The following is an 18969-nucleotide window of genomic DNA, read 5'->3' as shown; positions in this document are numbered from 1 at the left end:
TTCCAGAGGTAAATTTTGAAGATTGGCTAGAACTGCTCTCCTCAGCATCTGAATGAACTTAGTCCAAAGAATCAACAACAACCCAACAGTTGTGAAGACATAATCATTAACCAACATCTGTACAGCCTGACCCTGCAAGTTTACTTGGAACAAGGCCTAGTCAACACATGCAGCAGAACGAAGTGATAGAACGAACAGCACCTCTTCAGACTGCAGGCAGGCAATCATATTTTCAAATGTTTCTGTATCCCTACAAATTAAAAGCAACAATATAAAACAATACAGCAGGCAAAGAGATGAGCTATACTAGCGCCCCTTTTCTTGATAGCCTAGTCTTCGGTTTCCAGGATGTTTTGCAGGCTAACAGATTGAGGTTGAATCTTGACAAGACAGAAATACTGTTTTGGGGGGACAGGGAGCGAGTGGGTGTGGGGAACTCCCTGGTCCTGAATGGGGTAACTGTACCCCTGAAGGACCAGGTGAGCAGCCTGGGAGCCATTTTGGACTCACAGCTGTCCATGGAGGCGCAGGTCAATTCTGCGTCTACCAGCTCCATCTGGTACGCAGGCTGAGACCCTACCTGCCCAGAGACTGTTTCACCACTGTGGTGCATGCTCTAGTTATCTCCTGCTTTGATTACTGCAATGTGCTCTACATGGGGCTACCTTTGAAGGTGACCCGGAAACTACAACTAATCCAGAAGGCGGCAGCTAGACTGGTGACTGGGAGTGGCCGCCAAGGTCATATGACACCAGTCTTGAAAGACCTACATTGGCTCCCAGTACGTTTCCGAGTACAATTCAAAGTGTTGGTGCTGACCTTTAAAGCCCTAAACACCCTCTGCCCAGTATACCTGAAGGAGCTTCTCCTCCCCATCGTTCTGCCCGGACACTGAGGTCCAGCACCGAGGGCCTTCTGGTGGTTCCCTGACTGCAAGAAGCGAATTTACAGGGAACCAGGCAGAGGGCCTTCTCAGTACTGGCGCCCACCCTGTGGACCGCCTTCCCACCAGATGTCAAGGAAATAAAAAAATAACTACTTTTAGAAGACATCCGAAGGCAGCCCTGTTTAGGGAAGTTTTTGATATTTGAAGTTTTATTGGTTTTAGTGGTCTGTTGGTAGCCGCCAAGAGTGGCTGGGGAAAGCTAGCCAGAATATTATTATTATTATTGTTATTATTATTATTCAAATGAGATGTCCCTTAGTTGTCATTTCTAGCAATACTGTGCATTCTATCTCCTCTGCATTCCATTACCTTATTCAGATGCATTTGGTCCAAATCCCATTACGTTCAAGGGGAATTACCCTCAAGTAAATAACTCCAGTCTTACCATAGCTGCAAAGACCCTCTTCTTCTCTAATAAAGTTGTAAATACATTTGCGTAATATAAATATTTTGTATACACTACTAAACACATTCAGGCTGAAATGTTTTAAAAAACAACAACACTATGCCGAAAACTACATATTGTCCTGTCATTTGGACATTTGCTGACCTGATACTATAAATGGCTTGTTTCCTAGAATTGAAGGCTTGAGGGCCAGTTCTTACAATAATGTTTTGCACACGATGGTTATAATTACCATATACTTCATTAGTAGAAGTTTTAGTAGGAGATTGTGAAAATGCAATGTTGCTCTAGAACTCCTCTAACTAAAGTTTGGAGTATCCTTCTGCACTTTGGACATTAGAGCTTGGTGCTAGATCTTGTTAGCAAACAAAGGTATCAACGGCATTCATCGCTACCACCGCACATACTGCAAGTGGGTTGTTGCCAAATATAAGCCTAAACTAATATTTTGTAAAAATGAAACCCACTTAATGGAAAAAGGTACTTCTCATGAGCATTCTTCTACAATACCAAATCTTATGTTCAGATTCTTTTCTTATCAGCATACTTATTAGAGAATCAAACCCTAGATCCTTAATTTATTATTGGGTAAAGATTGTGGCTGATGCATCCCCCTCTTTTATTTTTGAAGCAATCAGTAAGGTGGTTTAATGGCAGTCTCTACCCAACAAGTGGTGTTCAATCAGATATGCGCCATAGATACACTGCTCTTCTGGTAGTTATTGCAGTTACATTCCTTCCAGCAGTTACATTCCTTCCAGCTGGAATAATGTTGTATTATAGGGCTTGACTCTCAAAAGCTCATCATGTATGTGCATCAAGTGATAGGCTTGGAGGCAAACATGGCTACCTGAAGGATGGGAGTTGTGGTCCAAAACATCTTGAGAACACCAGACCACACTTGAGGAAGAAACCATAGCTACATGCAGTATCTCAGGTCCCTGGTGTGATGTCCATAGACAGCAGTGTCCTCAGATATCCCTCTTAGCACCCATCATGCCCCTCCCAGGTTTTAATATTAAGAATGGGGGTTAGAAAAGTTTTTTAAAAACATGGGGGGCTGGCTCAAAAGCCAAATGAAAGCAACCAGACACAACACCTTACTTCGCTTTCCCCGGAATGCCTCTGACTGGTGTGTTCTAACTAACTGCTTTTGGTAAAGGTCGTTTGGTTGTGGTGTTTACTTATGGTGTTTGGTTCTTCTTTTCTTTTGTTTGTGGGATGCATTGCCTAGTTTTGCTTGGGAATGTTATGCAAGTTTTGGGGGTGTTACCCGCTTTTTGGCTGTCTCCTTTTTGGTTTTGGAGTGGGTATTTGGTTTGTGGGGAGGGGTGTTCTGAACACGTTGAACAACATGTGGAATGGGCATTTCTTGGTGCCCATTACAGCTTCCCAAAAAAGGTTGAGAACTCCAAGGTTACAGGATGTGCAATGTTTGGTATTCCCGATTTCTGTTGGAACTTTTCCACCCCACGAATTCTGATGACGTGTTGCACGGTGCTAATAGGAGAAGCCTCCAGAAATGCATACAGTTGTGAAATATTTTTCAAAAATGAACAAAAAATGAGGGCATACCCTGATGAAGCAGAATGTTGCCATCTGAAGAGTCATGGCAAAATAAATAAACCCGTTGCTCTTTGTATGTGTATTCTTACTGCTGAAATTCACTATAGTTGCACTACAGAAATTACCGGTGGAGAACACTGCTGAAAACATCTGAGGCCCAAATTATGGCGGGAGGAGGCAGGGGTATATCAGGTTAAAGAAGGGAATCAATCTACCATAAAGGTTTCCTGTGCATGCCCTATTCAAATAATTAGGAGCTATAGTTTGCAAAGACTGATAAAAGAAATGTTCCAACTTGTTTCCTGAGTGCTACATTAGCAGAAAGTGAATCTCAATCAATATGCTCCGTAAATGCTGTTATTACAGTATCTCTATTAAGGTTTGTCTATCTTAGATTTTCAAACTGGACTCAATTCACATCCAATTCACTTGTTTCTCCTATTCTTGTGGTATAACGACCCATGAGACTTGAGGGTAGTTCACTGTGAAAATAAAATAATCAGCACAATAGTTTTCTGTTTCAATGATAAAAGGGAAATTAAGGCTGCTGTCCTAAACACTCTTACATAAGAGCATGTCCCACTACACTCATAGGACTTAGTTCGGAGTAGATAGCCACAGGCTAAACAACTAAACAACAACAACAAGGTAGCCATGTTGGTCTGGCGTAGTCAAAACAAAATTAAAAAATTCATTCCAGTAGCACCTTAGAGACCAACTAAGTTTGCCATTGGTATGAGCTTTCATGTGATCTGAAGAAGAGTGCAACTTGCGTGCACACGAAAGGAAGGAAATATTTTTATTTTGTTTTGCTTTTTAAAGTTATGGGAAGGTCTTCCTAACACTGAAAACATTGCAAAATTCTCAGTTAATGGAATAGAAAAGGACCTCAATCTATCAGTGAGTAAACATAAATTCCAAAGTATGGGTGAAATTCTATAGAGATGTGGTTTTTCTATTGAGAGATCTCATTACACAAGTACATTCAAAATATCTATTCTAAAGTAAGGACCAGACCCCACCACAGAGAATGTGAAGATACCTTATTATATATATTAAGTACAGGGATACATTTTTAGGGGAGGGGGAACAAAGTAAGTAAGAGAAATAAAGATAAAACGGTATCTAGTTTATTATGTATAGAAAGAGATTTCCAGAATTTACAAACACCCACGTAATTCATTCCAGGGATATTCTGATTTAAAGAGTTCGCCCAAGTTTCATTTCTTCTTCTTCTATATATATATACAATGGAAGACTTAGATTTGTTTTTCTGATGTTTTCAAAGTTCCTGTGCAACCAACAATTAAAAAACCCACACTTGTAAATACCATGCACAGTTCATTTTGCCTTTTCATTAATACAGCCTAATGTTTTACAGGAACAATACAAAATATTATTTTATTTTTGAAAGAATTCAGCTCAGTCACAGGGTTATCTTACAAATCATTAGATTGGTAAATATGACTGTACAATCCAGATCCACGGGCCCACTGATCCATATTATATTATATTCTGAATTACAATCTTAAAAAGAATAGTACCCTACTCTATTCTTAAATTGCCTTGTTTTTTAACAGTTTCCCCCACCCCAACCCCACTCTGTTTACAACAGAATATAGTATACCTCAGTTCCACATCAAAAAAAGATGTGCTGTAGGAAAAGTTACATTTTTAATTAAAAAAGTACATGTATAAATCAAAAACCTATGTTAAATATTCAATACTCTTCAACCAACATTAACAGTTTGTATGTAATAATTTACACTGATGATTTGTCGTACAGATTTTTTCAGCAGCAAATTAAAATGTCATGTCTTATGTAAATGAGCTAGTAGCATGCCCATTCTCACCATTTTTAAAGTGGCTGGGCACATGAGTTCACTGTAGCCAGCTAAGTCTTTATGGTAGAGGAGTAAGTAATCATAGACTCATTGTCCAGGTGTCACAGTGCTTTTGCTTGGCACAAAAAAAAAAAAAGAATAAGAAGTAAAAGAAGAATGTGCAGTTCAGTCAACTAACTCCTGAGGTTTGTGTAAAGTAAACAAATTGAACTGGATGCATCGTACCCATCTACCGGGGGAGAAGGTGTGAGGTCCTAGTTGTGATACACAAAACAGAGTCTGGATACTCATGAGTTCCAAGAAGGATTTTCTGAGGTTGTATAGGTCATCGATCTGAGAATAAAAGAAAGAAAGTTCATATAAACAATTTTTAAAAACATCTAGCGCCATAAGCAAAGGTTAACAATAAAAAGCTGCTGCAATGCTCATACATCTTTTGCAGCTATCAGGACACCTGCAAAAATGACCATTCTGAATAAAGGTCTACATATTACATGTCATTCCATGATTCTTTCTTGGAGGGCTGTTTGAACAGGTAAAGGAGATCTTGGCCAGGGAGGGACAAGGAGAAAATGGCTTAGGCTTCAGGGGTGCCTAAACTTTTTTCAAGGAGGGCCAGATTTGATGAAGTGAACATGCGTGAGGGCCGACCTAGGTTGTTGACAGGCAAAGGATTGGGAAGTCAAGGGTTAAATACCCTCTTTGTATTCTCACCCCACCTCATCCAATCTTCCACCCAAGCTCACATCACTTGCAGGTGCCTTTATACATTAAAAACAACAACACATTTTCAGAGTGCAATAATAATGGATAACAGGTAGCTGACTCTTCTGTTACGAGTACGCACTACAATTGGTCAGGCATCCAATCATCTCTCAGCTCTCATGTTATGTTATTACATAGACTTGGAGCCAGAATTTCCATGAACACGACTCCACTCACAGGACACTCCTGCTGCTAGAGTAAAGGAAAAGAGATGATTTTCACTGGTTTCTCATTCTACCTGCAGCCCCCTGTAAAACTCTTCTGGAGGGCTGGAGAACCTTCTGGAATGAAGGCACAGGAGGCTGGGGAAATTGCCTTTCCTCCCTCCAGCAGTAGTTCCCACTGGATCTCAGTCCAATCTGCCAAAAGTACTGTATTAGTATTTCAGCATGCAGAAGGAGTACTCCAAGTTCAGCGCATAGTTTGTAAATTGAAGAAAGTAGGGCTGGGAATGGGAGGATATTTTGCTTTGTAAGTTTCAAAGCTAAGCACATCAGACGTGATGAGTGTGCACATCAGAAGTGATGAGTGGTGTAGCTCAAGGAACCCAAGGATAACAAATACAAATATGGATCATTGCTTCTAAACCAGAGGGCAAAAAATCACTGATAGAAAGGTGTTTACTGGTACTGTACCTGGTTACTCTTCTTCTTTACGTTAGGTTAGCTTTTTGATGCCTACAAACTTTCGCAGAGCTAGAAGGACTTTCCCAAAACCTGGCTGGCAAAAATGTGAATCAAAATTCAAAATCAAAATTCCTACAACTGCTGAATTTGTTTTGAGTCGACTGCAGTGGATGATTTGCCTTTAAATATTTTGCAATTCTCAACTAAACAAACCAAATTGCTTACGTCAAGTCTTAGATGTGTAAGAGTAATTTATGTATTTTAAAGACTGTTCCTAGAAAGAGAAACAGAGCATTATTCCACTTTAATAAAATGTTGAGACTTTCCACAGAGACATGGAAAGACTGAAAAGATTGCCTGTGCTTTATGCGCTAATTGCTCAAGAAACCAAATTTATTTTGTATGGCCCTTCACGTGAACAGGAAGCCTCTCCTTGCAAATGTGTGGTATGTTGTGAATAACACCCTGGAGAATTCTCTCACAGATCTTTTTACATACTTTCAAGCTTTCATCTGAACTCCTGTTGCCAATCTACAGAAAAATCCCAACTGGAATATCTATAGGAAATCTAACATAGCTTCACAGCTTTAAACTGTGCTGACTGAGCCTAAAATTAAGGTAGTACTGCCATATTTTATTTAAAAGGCTTGTTAAGAAAGAAAGAAATTGCCTCATTTAAACTGGGAAGGAGCTAGGTGTACATGGTTTGCTTTTCGTTTCATATTTGGCTCCCTTCCAGTAAGGCTGAATGAACAGCTTAGCGCAGGAACAAACTGTACCCAACAGAATGGTCACATGCTCTAACCTGTGATGGCTATACAATCAAAGAAACAGAGAGCAAAACGTATAGGACAAAGCTTGTTGCTCTGAGATGTTTTATATACTGCCACACTTCAGCTAATGTTGCTCTCATCTACTTCCTCTCTCCAAACATGACTAAAGGTACTTGGAAAGGAAGGGCAACGTCCCTCCAGGGTGGATAAAATCAATATTTTTAAATATAGATTCTTAATGTAAGTGTCCTTTAAGAATAGGTAAAGGTAAAGGGACCCCTGACCATTAGGTCCAGTCGTGGACGACTCTGGCGTTGCGGCGCTCATCTCGTACAGGCTCCGGCGTACAGCTTCCGGGTTATATGGCCAGCATGACTAAGCCGCTTCTGGCAAACCAGAGCAGCGCATAGAAACACCGTTTACCTTCCCGCCAGAGCGGTACCTATTTATCTACTTGCACTTTGACGTGCTTTTCGAACTGCTAGGTAGGCAGGAGCAGGGACCGAGCAACAGGAGCTCACTCTGTTCGTGGGGATTTGAACCGCTGACCTTCTGATCGGCAAGCCCTAGGCTCTGTGGTTTAACCCACAGCGCCACCCGCATCCCTTTAAGAATAACCTGCTTTAAATATATATTAGAACATAATATGAAACAAACATTCAAGTCTATACTAGCCATCACTTAAAATTAATCCACGGCCCTATATTTTGTCTGAGTTAAAAGCTGTTTTCTATGTAAAATGTGTGTGTGGAGAGGGGACAACCAGAACCAGAAAAATGTGTGATTTCTGAGGTTTATCATCATAAAAATGACAGAGACAGTTGTGTACTCTGCATATCATTGTTCACTATGAGTATTTAAACTGTCCTGAAATTCCCCAAGAAACTATTGCTGGTTTTAGTGCATATATCATTTCGGTGCAAGTCCGGGATTCTGAAAATTCCTGAGAATAGTAACTGGCTTGGTTTTATTTCTAAGTAAATACTTAGATAACACCAAGCAAACACACAAGACTACTCTCTCTCTCTCTCTCTCTCTCTCGATGATCCCATGGTCAGGACAAGAAACCATGGGTTTGTCTCATCTGTAATTAAAATTTGCAATGTATATCACAATATTGTCCAGGAAGGGTATAAATAAAAAATTATTATTATTATTATTGGTTGTTTTTTTTAATAGCAACTTGACACATAAGATTGTTCACATCTTTCTTGAGAGCCACCCGCACAAACAGGTTTATCATTTAACACCAAATAGTGTTGTTTTCTGAATGCTAAATATGGGGAAATCTTCTTTTGGTAAGATTTCAATGTGGGCTTTTCAAAACTGCAATACAGCAATACCCTATGATTTAAGCTGATCTGATTCACACATACAATAAAAAATAGTGTTGCCTTGTGGACATTTGATATGTTATTAATATGTAGTGGAAACTAATCAATTTTTTTTTAAGATTATTAGATGTACTCCCATCTTTTAAAAATCAAAATTCTCTCCTCATTAATAGTAAATGAATTGTATTATAAGAAGTTGAGTAAGTTTGGAGCAGAGCGTCTTTTCCCAGCATAAGTCTGCGTTTGGATACCCCTATTGTTTCTTATCAACAAAGATCAGTGTTTCCTTAACAACGCGCAAAACTGTGCAGAGGACAGGAGTTTTAAGAGAGAGTTCTCTGACTTCAGTGTGTTGTGGTAAGGGTCGTTAACATTAATGACATCATTGTTGGCAGCTTGAAAATAGGGAAAACCTGTGTTTAATCCATTTCCTACTCACCACAGGCTTCAAGCTGGATTCCCCAATAATATGGCTTTGTGGATGACTTTATGGAAGACATTGGTAATGCAAGAAAAATGTACTTGAAGGGGGGGGGAGCTAACTTGCATCTTACACTACAAGCTACCTTTGACAAGGGGTCTCTGCTCAACATCTGCTGCAAAATACATGAAGATAACACTAATGCATGATCCAGCTGGCAAACCATTTCCCTTTTTCAAGGCTGTTCAAAAGGAGGATATAAGGCATTTACGTCATGTGCATAGTGCTATTGAAGTACACTTTAATATTACAAATATTCACACTGAAGAAGCTTATTCACATTTATCTGTAAAGCTACAAAGACCCTAAGCCCCTTTCTTTAAAGATCTTCTCAAGCCATTCAAGCTCCTGGTGGGTACTCCGACTAAACACCAGGATGAACTTTCTGACAGTACCGGTAAGAGCTGTTCGACAGTGAAACGGACTTGCTTGGAAAGTAATAATAATAATATTATAATAATAATTTATTATTTATACCCCACCCATCTGGCTGGGCTTCCCCAGCCACTCTGGGCGGCTTCCAACAGAAAAATAAAACACAGTGATCTATTAAACATTAAAAGCCTCCCTAAACAGGGCTGCCTTCAGATGTCTTCTAAAAATCTGGTAGCTGTTTTTCTCTTTGACATCTGATGGGAGGGCGTTCCACAGGGCGGGCGCCACCACCGAGAAGGCCCTCTGCCTGGTTCCATGCAACTTGGCTTCTCGCAATGAGGGAACCGCCAGAAGGCCCTCGGTACTGGACCTCAGTGTCCAGTGGTGGACTCTCCTTCCTTGGAGGTTTTTAAGCAGATGTTGGATGGCCATCTGTCATGGATGCTTTAGTTGAGATGCCTGCATTGAAGGGGGTTGGGCGAGATGGCCCTCAACATCCCTTCCAACACTCCTGATTCTACGATTCTGTTCTAGGGTACAACTTCCACATAGGCAATGTAACAAGAATTGCTGCGAAATCAAGTGGAATCTTCTTTTTCCAAAGACTGGAAATGTGTCGGCCTTTTATTCACCCATTACTTCTTGCCCAACTAAGAACATGCTTCCTAGCTGTCTTTAAACCCAACGTTTTTCAAAACAATGAAAACACACTTACAAATCAAGAGATAAGCAGCAGCAACTTCGTTTTCCTTCCTTGCCTACTCAGGCTGATTTCCATGGGCCACCCAAGCTCAGCAATTAGGGCATAACTTCTAGACCCAGGAAGCTCATGCGCTGCCATTTATTCTGAAGTAGGTCTCAATTTCCTCTAAGCCTCTGGGAAGCAGCCTGGTCTGGGAAAGCATACAAGCACTTGCCGAAGCATAGGCCTACCAGCACAGACCCTCACCATGGCTCTCCTGAGGAGTAACTTGCCTCCTAAGTGGCTAGGAAGTAAAGAGGACCTCCCATGGCCACCATGAGTTCCTTGGAGCAGGGATTAAATAAAAATGTAAAAATAAACCATAAGAATAACCTTGTACCCAGAATTCACTTGTATCTGGCAGCCTAAAAAAGTTAATTAAACCCATTCATGTTCCTCGACTGTTATGTTCTGGCCAGCAAGGTTGTTGGACAGCTCTGAAGGATCAACTTCCTCTGACAAAGTTTGAGAGTGGACTGAGGCCTTTTATGCCCGTTTCCAGACTACCTTCTCCAGGCTCCAACCCACTGGCCTGAAGACAGGCACCTCTTTCATTCCATAGCCTCCCTCCTGGTGCACTCCCAGCGCTGCTGGGCTGGTGATGTGTGATGGGAGACATCTGGTTCTTCAGGCTCCAGGGAAGAAGTCAATGAGGTGTCCAGACTCTGTCCCTATAGGCCTTGGGGGTCTGGGAGGTTCCTCTGATAGTTCTTGTCCAACCTGTTCAGGCACAATGGCCTCCCTATTTCCCACAGCTCTGAGCTCTGGCCCAGACCTGGTTCCCCCTCTAGTATCCCTGCAGCCTCTGGCTCTGCTGCTTACATGGGTCATGACACCCTCTTCTCTTCCTTTCTCAAGTGCAACGGTCACTAGTTGTCTGCTATTCCCTCACCCTTATAAAGCAATTCAGGTTGTAATCCTACACAGTTACCTGGGAGAAATGATAATTGAGGTGCATGGGACTTACATCTGAGTAGACTTGTATATGCCATCTGTATATTTGTCCTTCTGTAGTCGTTAAGTGTAAAGATCTTACAACCCTGAAGCTTTCCCTCGGACTCACCAAGTTAAGGATAGGAAAAGATATGATGGTGGGAGATATGCCCAATTAGGTCTTAATATAGTAAACTTTTTCAGTTGAGAGGTGGCCTATTTCTTTCTAAATCTGGCCTTGTATAAAGGTAAAAAGAACAAACTAAAGCCCTTAGGAGTTTACTGAGTGAGACTATGAGGAGGAAGGAAGGTGGTATGCAAGTACTCTCAAGTGTTAAGAGACAGGCGGAAGTCGCTGAACACAGAAGTCAGGGTACAAACCAGGGGAAAGGATGCCAAGGGTCATCTAGTCCACCCCCCTGGAATTCTGAAATTAATCTGCTATTGGGATGGAAAGGAGTCATTATTTAAGATGCATTTAAATAACTCACTGTAAGTAACTTCAAAAATCCTACAAAGACCTACACAGAAACAGGATGAGTTATTTCTTTCTTGCTCAAGCAAGACGCTCCTATGTGGAAGTATACAGGCATCTCAATTTAGCTATCAAGGTATTTTGGACTTCAGTGGGATTAACCTCAAAAGCAGCATGGAATTACTTAATCAGCTCACGCAGCAAGAGTTGAACTTGCTGGTGCACGTTTTCCCTACAGTTATTGTATACTTCAGTACAGTGGTACCTCAGGTTACAGACATTTCGGGTTATAGACTCTGCTTACCCAGAAGTAGTACCTTGGGTTAAGAACAGAAATCGTGCGCCGGCAGCGTGGTGGCAGTGGGAGGCCCCACTAGCTAAAGTGGTACCTCAGGTTAAGAACGGTTTCAGGTTAAGAACGCACCTCTGGAACAAATTAAGTTCATAACCTGAGGTACCACTGTATCTGTTTCTGCACTAGTTTCTCAAAAGCACTGGCGACAACCATTTCAATAGATGACGTGAATGAATTTAACAAATAAATACATTTTACATTTTGAAGTAAATATAAATTTAAAAGAGCACTTTAATTAATGAAGAAGGTCAAGCAGACACAAGTCCAATTTTGATCAAAACGTTAAACCATGAGGACACAGCTAATGGAGTCTGAATCAGATGGGACAAAACAACAAACATATTGCAGAGCCCCAGGTAATGTTTTGGATACAGCCATGGATAAAATTAAAACCCCTTTGATTTTGGCTCCTCATATCAAATATGACTGAATAGAGGTATGTTAAAGCTATCTGCCTATTCAATCATTTAGTGGCGTTAGCAACGTTAACAAAGTGATATTAACAGAATCTCTCACTTTTGGTGGTGGAAATTAGGTAGGAAGACGGGTAGAAAACTGGTGAGGTGCAAGATTAATAAGCTAAAAACACACCCGCACACATATCAAATACATCATCATTTCTGTTTGCCTTGCTTTTGCCGCTGAAAACTAATTATCTTAAAACAGAAGTCCTCTTCAGGCAAAGAGGTCATGCAAACAAGTCCTGCCCCCAAAACGCACACCCCAGAAACAGCCTGAAAGAGGCTTCAAACTGTAGACAGCTGAACTCTGAGCAATCAAAAATGTGGTTAAAAGCTGCCTTCAGACTTCTCTGCTCAACCTGCTTAAGACCTTCCCATACACTATCTATCTATCTATCTATCTATCTATCTATCTATCTATCTATCTATCTCATAGCTGCCAAGTTATCCCTTTTTAAAGGGATTTCCCTTATGCTGAATAGGCTTCCTCGCGAGAAAAGGGAAAACTTGGCAGCTATGATCTATCTATCTATCTATCTATCTATCTATCTATCTATCTATCTATCTATCTATTATATGCCAGCCATCTGACTTGGTTACCCCAGCTACTCTGGGTGGCTCCCCCAAAAATATTAAAAACACATTAAAACATCAACCCTTAAAAACTTCCGTGAAAAGAGCTGCCTTCATATGTCTTCTAAAAGTCAAGTACCTCCATAACCACTTCTCCCAAATGTTGCTTGGTTGCCCAAATGGGGTTAGGGGCTCAACTTCCACATCTGGTGGATGATTTAATTAAATTAGCAGTTCCCCCCCCCTAAAAAAGAAAATTTATTATGCTTTCATACAATTCAGAGTCTAAACAACATGCAACTTAAAGAAGGCGTGGGCAACCAGTGGCCCTCCAGATGTTGTTGGAAAACTCCCACCATTCCTAACTGCTGAACATGCTGGTTGGGGCTAAGGCGAGCTGGAGTTCAACAACATCTGGAGACTCACAATGGCATTTCCTTAATTGTAACTAAAACCTATTCTTGCCAGAGCACATACAAGTCATATCATATGTTTACAGTATTAACTTGTAAATGAAACAACTTATTAAAACCAGCCGTCAGACAACCCACTTGGTGCACACTACTCATCAATTTAAAATATGCAGTGCTGCCCTGCCTTCCACCTATGCTTTGAACTCCAGTACAAAGCAGATGCTTTTCAGCCTTACAGTAAAGAAAAAAGCACCCAACTTGCCAAGACACCTTGAGCTGGCAAGTCTCCCATCAATGTTTATATCAAAATGTTGGGCTGCCATAATCCCTGGCGCAAATCATCCTCTAGAAATGCAAGGATCACCAACAAGTTGATATGCTAGTTTAGGATGTTTCAAAACCAAAATCTCTCTCTCTCAGAAAAACTGAAAACATACAATGGAAGTTACAATGAAGGAGAATCAATTCCAAAGATGCTGGAGGATTTATTTTATATTATTATTAATGCCCAATGTGTTTTGGCACAAAAAAGCCTCTCCCCACCACCATATTTTCCTCTGGTTTCTTTAGTTCTGATGGTTTTGAGCTGTTTACAATGAAACATTAAGTTCTTATGTTGATATATTGAAGAGGAATTTTTTTTTAGTGTCACTAATAAGGGGAATTATGACAACGAGGGCCTTACAAAATGTGACTTTTGATACTGTGTTTCAAAGGTGGTGGGTGGTTTGTTTTGAAGCATGGTTTATTAACGGTTGTCCTATCCTTTTGTAGAAAAGCCACTGAGCATTTATGGGTGAAACACATTGGGAATTAATCAGGGGTGCAGAAAGATAGGGGCGTGGGGGCAGGCCGCCCAGAGCGGCACGATCCCAGGGGCGCCATCGCGGCTGCCCACCCCCAAAACGCACGCCCCGCCCCTGCGCACAGCGCACCCTGCCCCAAAATGCGCATCCCACCCCACATCCCTGGGGGCAGCGCACCTACTCTCCGCCCCCCGGAGGCGGAGCATGAAGGTCCGCTGCTGGAATTAATAATAGCATTACCCCTAAGCATCCTTGAAACTGATTTTCTCTTTATTTTCATCATCAGTTTAGGATGACTGATGCTATCTGGTATTCATATCAGGCACTTCACTGATCGCACAAAACAAAGACTCATCACACAAATAACCATGTGCTATTTGTATAACCTCAAATATATCCAGTTATTGCTTTATTTCCATCATTTCTCGGGACTGTGGCAAGTCTCCATCTCTCCTGCATTTTAGGATCCGCTTTGATGTTGATATAGAATTCTGACACCATCTGCTATTTGTTGCAGCATCCAAGTTGCCCCAGTTACATTTGCCCTCCGCCTGCCCATACAACTCCATGTGTCCTCCAGTAACATCATCGTGATGCCACAATGCATGATAGGAAACACCATATTCTGCATGATAGCACAGAAGGTGGTGAAATAACCATGTGTTCAAAAGCAAGAATCTGCCGTATTGGCCTGAATATAAGGCTCACTTTCCCCCAAAATTTTGACAGTGAAAAGTTAAAGTGCGGCTTATATTTGCGACCTTACACCGCTGGCAAAGTGGTGCGCCTCCCCACCCCCCCAGGAAGCAGACCGTGAGTGCGGGGCAACAGCCCACAGCCCGCCCAGTGCTCCCAAGCCTCCCCTGAGCCGCTGGAAAGAAGGGGGAAGGTCGCCAGCAAAGTGGTGTGGCTCCCCACCCCACCCCAGGAAGCAGCCTGGGTATTATCTTTTTTTCTCCCCCTCCCCTTCAATTTTAAAGGTGCGGCTTATTTGCCGGTGCGGCTTATATTCAGGCCAATATGGTATATAAAGATCTAGAAAAGAGGATTCTTAGGTGTAAAAACAAATACAAAATGTCAAAGAATCATAGAGTTGGAGCAGGGCCTTGTACGTGATCTAGTCCAATCCATTCATGCTTGGCTTATGTGGGGAGAGCTTATCACCTTCTCCGCCACTGAAGTATTAAATAAAATAATTGATTTATAGTAGTAGCATGTGCAGTTTGTACTGATGAAAACATCTTAGGATTGAGGCCACTGCAAAATAGTGAAACGAGGTTGTATAAACAGTTGCAAACTATTTTTTTTTAAAGAAGTATCAGTCTACAAGTTGAATGCATTACCTTGGATTGCACCCAATATAGAGGTCAGCTTCTGTCAGCGCCAAAATGAGCATTAGCCTTTTTTTGGAAGGCAGCACAGGGCCCACACCGTAAAGTCAGCATTGATAAAGGCCGCTGTATAAAAAGATAACCTTCATAAAGATCTACTGATAAGTATGCCTCCACCTGTTGTTAAAAGGCAGTTTGTGCTTTTATGCAAAGAGCTCTGACCTTCTATCCGGTTATTTATTCCAGAGTCAGCGCTGTGGTATCTGACTTTCAGAGAACAAGCGATGCCCTAACCCCATTGTAATTATCACAGTTTTGTTCTGGTCTGAGTCATTCATACACTCCTGAGTCACACACTTTCCATGCCAATAGTGCAGGAAGCAGCTACATGGGAGATGCCCAGCATTTCCTAAGACAGGGATGGGGGCCCTGCCTCCCTCTAGAAATGGTAAGACTACAACTCTCTTCATCCCTGACCATTGCCTTGCTGGCTGGGGCTGGCTGGTATGGGAGTCCAACAATATCTAGATAGCCAGAGTTTCCCTGTCCCTGAACAGCAGAATTAGTAATAATTTCCCCCTGGAAATCTATAGTTTTGAGCTGGTTGCCCTTACGTTCTACCTATGATCAAAGCCCATCCTATCATATGATAAAGTATCCACCTGCACCTTTAACACATCTTCACACAAATATATTTTGATCATCCCGTAAGAGGAAGAGAAGCCCGCCTTTCCTTCCTTCCTTCCTTTTTTTGGGATGATCAAATTCGATTTTGCTCCCAGCTGCATCCCATAAGTGTGGCATGTTGTCAAGATACCTTTGCATTTGTCTTTCATTAAGCAATTTAAACTAAGAGAGATGGAGTCCAATCATTGACACAATGCTTTTACAGGGAACCTCACCAATACTTTATCCAATGACGTGAATACTTTCTTAAGCCTAATGGAAAGGTTTAACCAGTAGCCATAAACCCCTGCTTCCTCATCCCTTCCCCTCAGTATGGGTCTGATCAGCACATTGCATAAGCAAGAAATTCACACAGTACTGCTGCAACTCCCATGATTGAGGGTGCACATTTTGGCACTTCCCACATAAAGGCCACGAGAGCTCTTGCTTCTGGCTCAAACACATCACTGCATATGCATCTAAACCACTGGTGTGATGGATAGTTGTATCACAACAGCAGCCTGTTATAATTTTGAGACTAACCAAGATTTCCAGTTTCTTACATTTTCCTCTGGTGTTTCCAGCCAATGAATTCTAGGCTAGAGAGTGTTCGTTATTATTCCCCAAGGGCAGGCCATTACACTTTGTACTAGTAAATGTCATACTCCAGTCTACAAGTTTGTTCATCCTAAATACATTTTCCAACCAGCAGCTTCTCAGCAGACTTTATCAAAGTTGACCACAAAGTTAAAGGGGTCCCCAAACCAATCCTAGATCATTGCTTTCCTACCTGAACCCTTCAGCACTTCTTTCAAATCATAAAATGTTGGTGTTCTAGTTTCAAAGTATGAGTTATTGCTGAAGAATCTGCAACCTGTCTAACCAAGTTAGCGATGAGACACCCAGCTTCCTTATTAGCAGTTCCAATTGGTTAATGTACACTGATGCTGCAGTACTTATCTCTTGTTTGTTTGTTGTACTCCATATTACTTATTCGTCCAAGGTGTTCTACATACAGTACATGAATTTCTGTGCTCCCTTTATACTCACAACAACCCTCTAAGGTAGGTAGGCTGAGAGAGTGTGTGCCTGGCCCAAAGGCACCCTGTGAGTTGAGTGGTTGAGTGGATATTTAAAATGAGAATGTTCCAATCCTAACCTAATACTCCAACTACAACGCTACACTTGTCTCATGCAACTGAATCCACCTGAATTACTGGACTACCATATCCATATCTAGACCTTGTCCGGCAGCTGTAATCCCAGTCTGCTACTGCTTGAGGGCCATCTATGAGCCCATTAGAACATGCTACCAAACAGAGCTAGGTAGAGCTAAAAAAAAACTAACCTAGAAATCCTGTCAATCCTATGTCGAAAAACAATGTTCAAAATGCTTGTAGACCAGGCATAGGCAAACTCGGCCCTCCAGATGTTTTGGGGACTACAACTCCCATAATCCCTGACCACTGGTCCTGTTAGCTAGGGATGGTGGGGGTTGTAGTCCCAAAACATCTGGAGGGCCGAGTTTGCCTATGCCTGTTGTAGACACACTTTTTTTACTCTTTCAAGTCACACAAATACTATGGTAACCCATGTTCACAACAACTCCTTTATCTTCTCATTCGGACACGTGCTTATAATGGCACAATTCTCTGGACTTCTACTTTTTTATATTTGTGCTTCTGCCCATTTAAATTATAAAAAAGTCCTTAGTGCTGACACAGTATCTTCATTTATACCCAGAACAAAGCACACTGCTGGCATCTGAAAATACTCCTTAGGCCTGTACCAGTTTGAGATCTGCAGATGAAGGGTGTGACGTAATGTGGTCATGTCCACTACTGCTATCTCCAAAAGCTTTCTTTAGCCAAACCCACGAGAAAAAGGAACTATCAAAATCTATCAACAGAAGACTCCTGTTAACCCAAAATTTCACACTACTGTTCAGGCTGCTAATATTCCTTTAGCAATAGCTTTCAACACATGCGCACATATGTACAAGGCATACAAGCACACATGAACAAAGCTGGTTACAAGACACAGATTCAGTTTTTGCAGCAAATGATACCTTACATTCTTAACTGTTGCTAGCACAAACTCATATCCTTGAATATGTGTTATTCACAATGATGGTATACCACTCTTGATTAGTCTAGTTCAGTGTTTTTCAACCACTGTTCCGCGGCACACTAGTGTGCCGCGAGATGTTGCCTGGTGTGCCGTGGGCAAAAGATGGCGGTAGGGCGGCGAGCCGTCGCGTTGCGCCTGCAGGATCCCTGGCTGGCTGGCTGGCTGAGCGCGTGTGGTTCCTTCCAAGAGGAGCCTGGCAGGCGCCAGCAGGGGGAAGCGCTTCTGCGGGGAAAACAGGCACTCTTTTTCCCGGGTGCCAAGTGGAGCTGGAGAGGGAGCGAACAGCAGAGGGACCGGCTCCCGGGCGACTCTGCTCAGCTGCGGGCTGCTCTGCGGAGCGAGGCTCTCTCGGTAGCACCTCCTGCTGCCCCGGGGCCACGTGAAGCGGGCGGTTGGCCGGCTCCTCCCCGCCCCCTCGGGCGCCCACCCCACCTGCTGCATCCCCGCGGAGCCCGGGAGGGCGCTTCCGGGCGGCGGGCGCTGGCTTTGCGGGCAGGGCTTCCTAATGGGCCAGCGTGGAGCGGGAAGGCCCTGCGTGACCTCCGACGGGAAGGCCCCTCCGAACCTCCCAGCGCGCAGGGTCATCGAGGGCACCTCGAGGAGCGAGCGCGGGCCCCTGGCGGCGAGAAACGGTGCCCATCCGCCGCCCGAGCGACGGGCGGGTCTCTGGGCGCAGCTAGGCACGTCTGCTGTTCTTGCCTGACCTTGTCGCCTTACAGCCCCGACGTCGTGCGAAAGTGATAGGCGGGGAAGGAGGCCGTGGAGTTGTGGGGTGGGGGTGTTCATGAGTGATCTCGGATCGTTTATGTTTATGAGGCAGGAAGATGCTGCCAGCCATGGCGCACATGCATCCAGCTTTGTGTATGGGTGTAGTGCCCCAGTGCCAGGCTATCTTGTGCCCCAGGCAAAGATAATTACTTGCACCCAGTCCAAGCCACCCCCAATTGCTCATTTCAGTTTTCATAAGC

General features: G+C 42.7%; 1 protein-coding gene across 1 annotated transcript in view; it reads right to left on the bottom strand.

Moving 5' to 3' along the window:
- Window positions 1-1625: 1625 nt before the first annotated feature.
- The window catches only part of IRS1 (insulin receptor substrate 1), a 55508-nt gene continuing 38164 nt past the window's right edge, over window positions 1626-18969 (bottom strand). Inside the window, exon 2 of the mRNA XM_035132694.2 lies at window positions 1626-5095. The gene's annotated coding sequence lies outside the window, so the exon portion shown is untranslated. The remainder of the gene's footprint in view (window positions 5096-18969) is intronic.

The sequence above is a fragment of the Zootoca vivipara genome, chromosome 5 (assembly GCF_963506605.1).
Source record: "Zootoca vivipara chromosome 5, rZooViv1.1, whole genome shotgun sequence".
NCBI lineage: Eukaryota > Metazoa > Chordata > Lepidosauria > Squamata > Lacertidae > Zootoca > Zootoca vivipara.
Note: the sequence above shows the minus strand (reverse complement) of the source record. Positions and strands in the feature narration are given on the sequence as shown.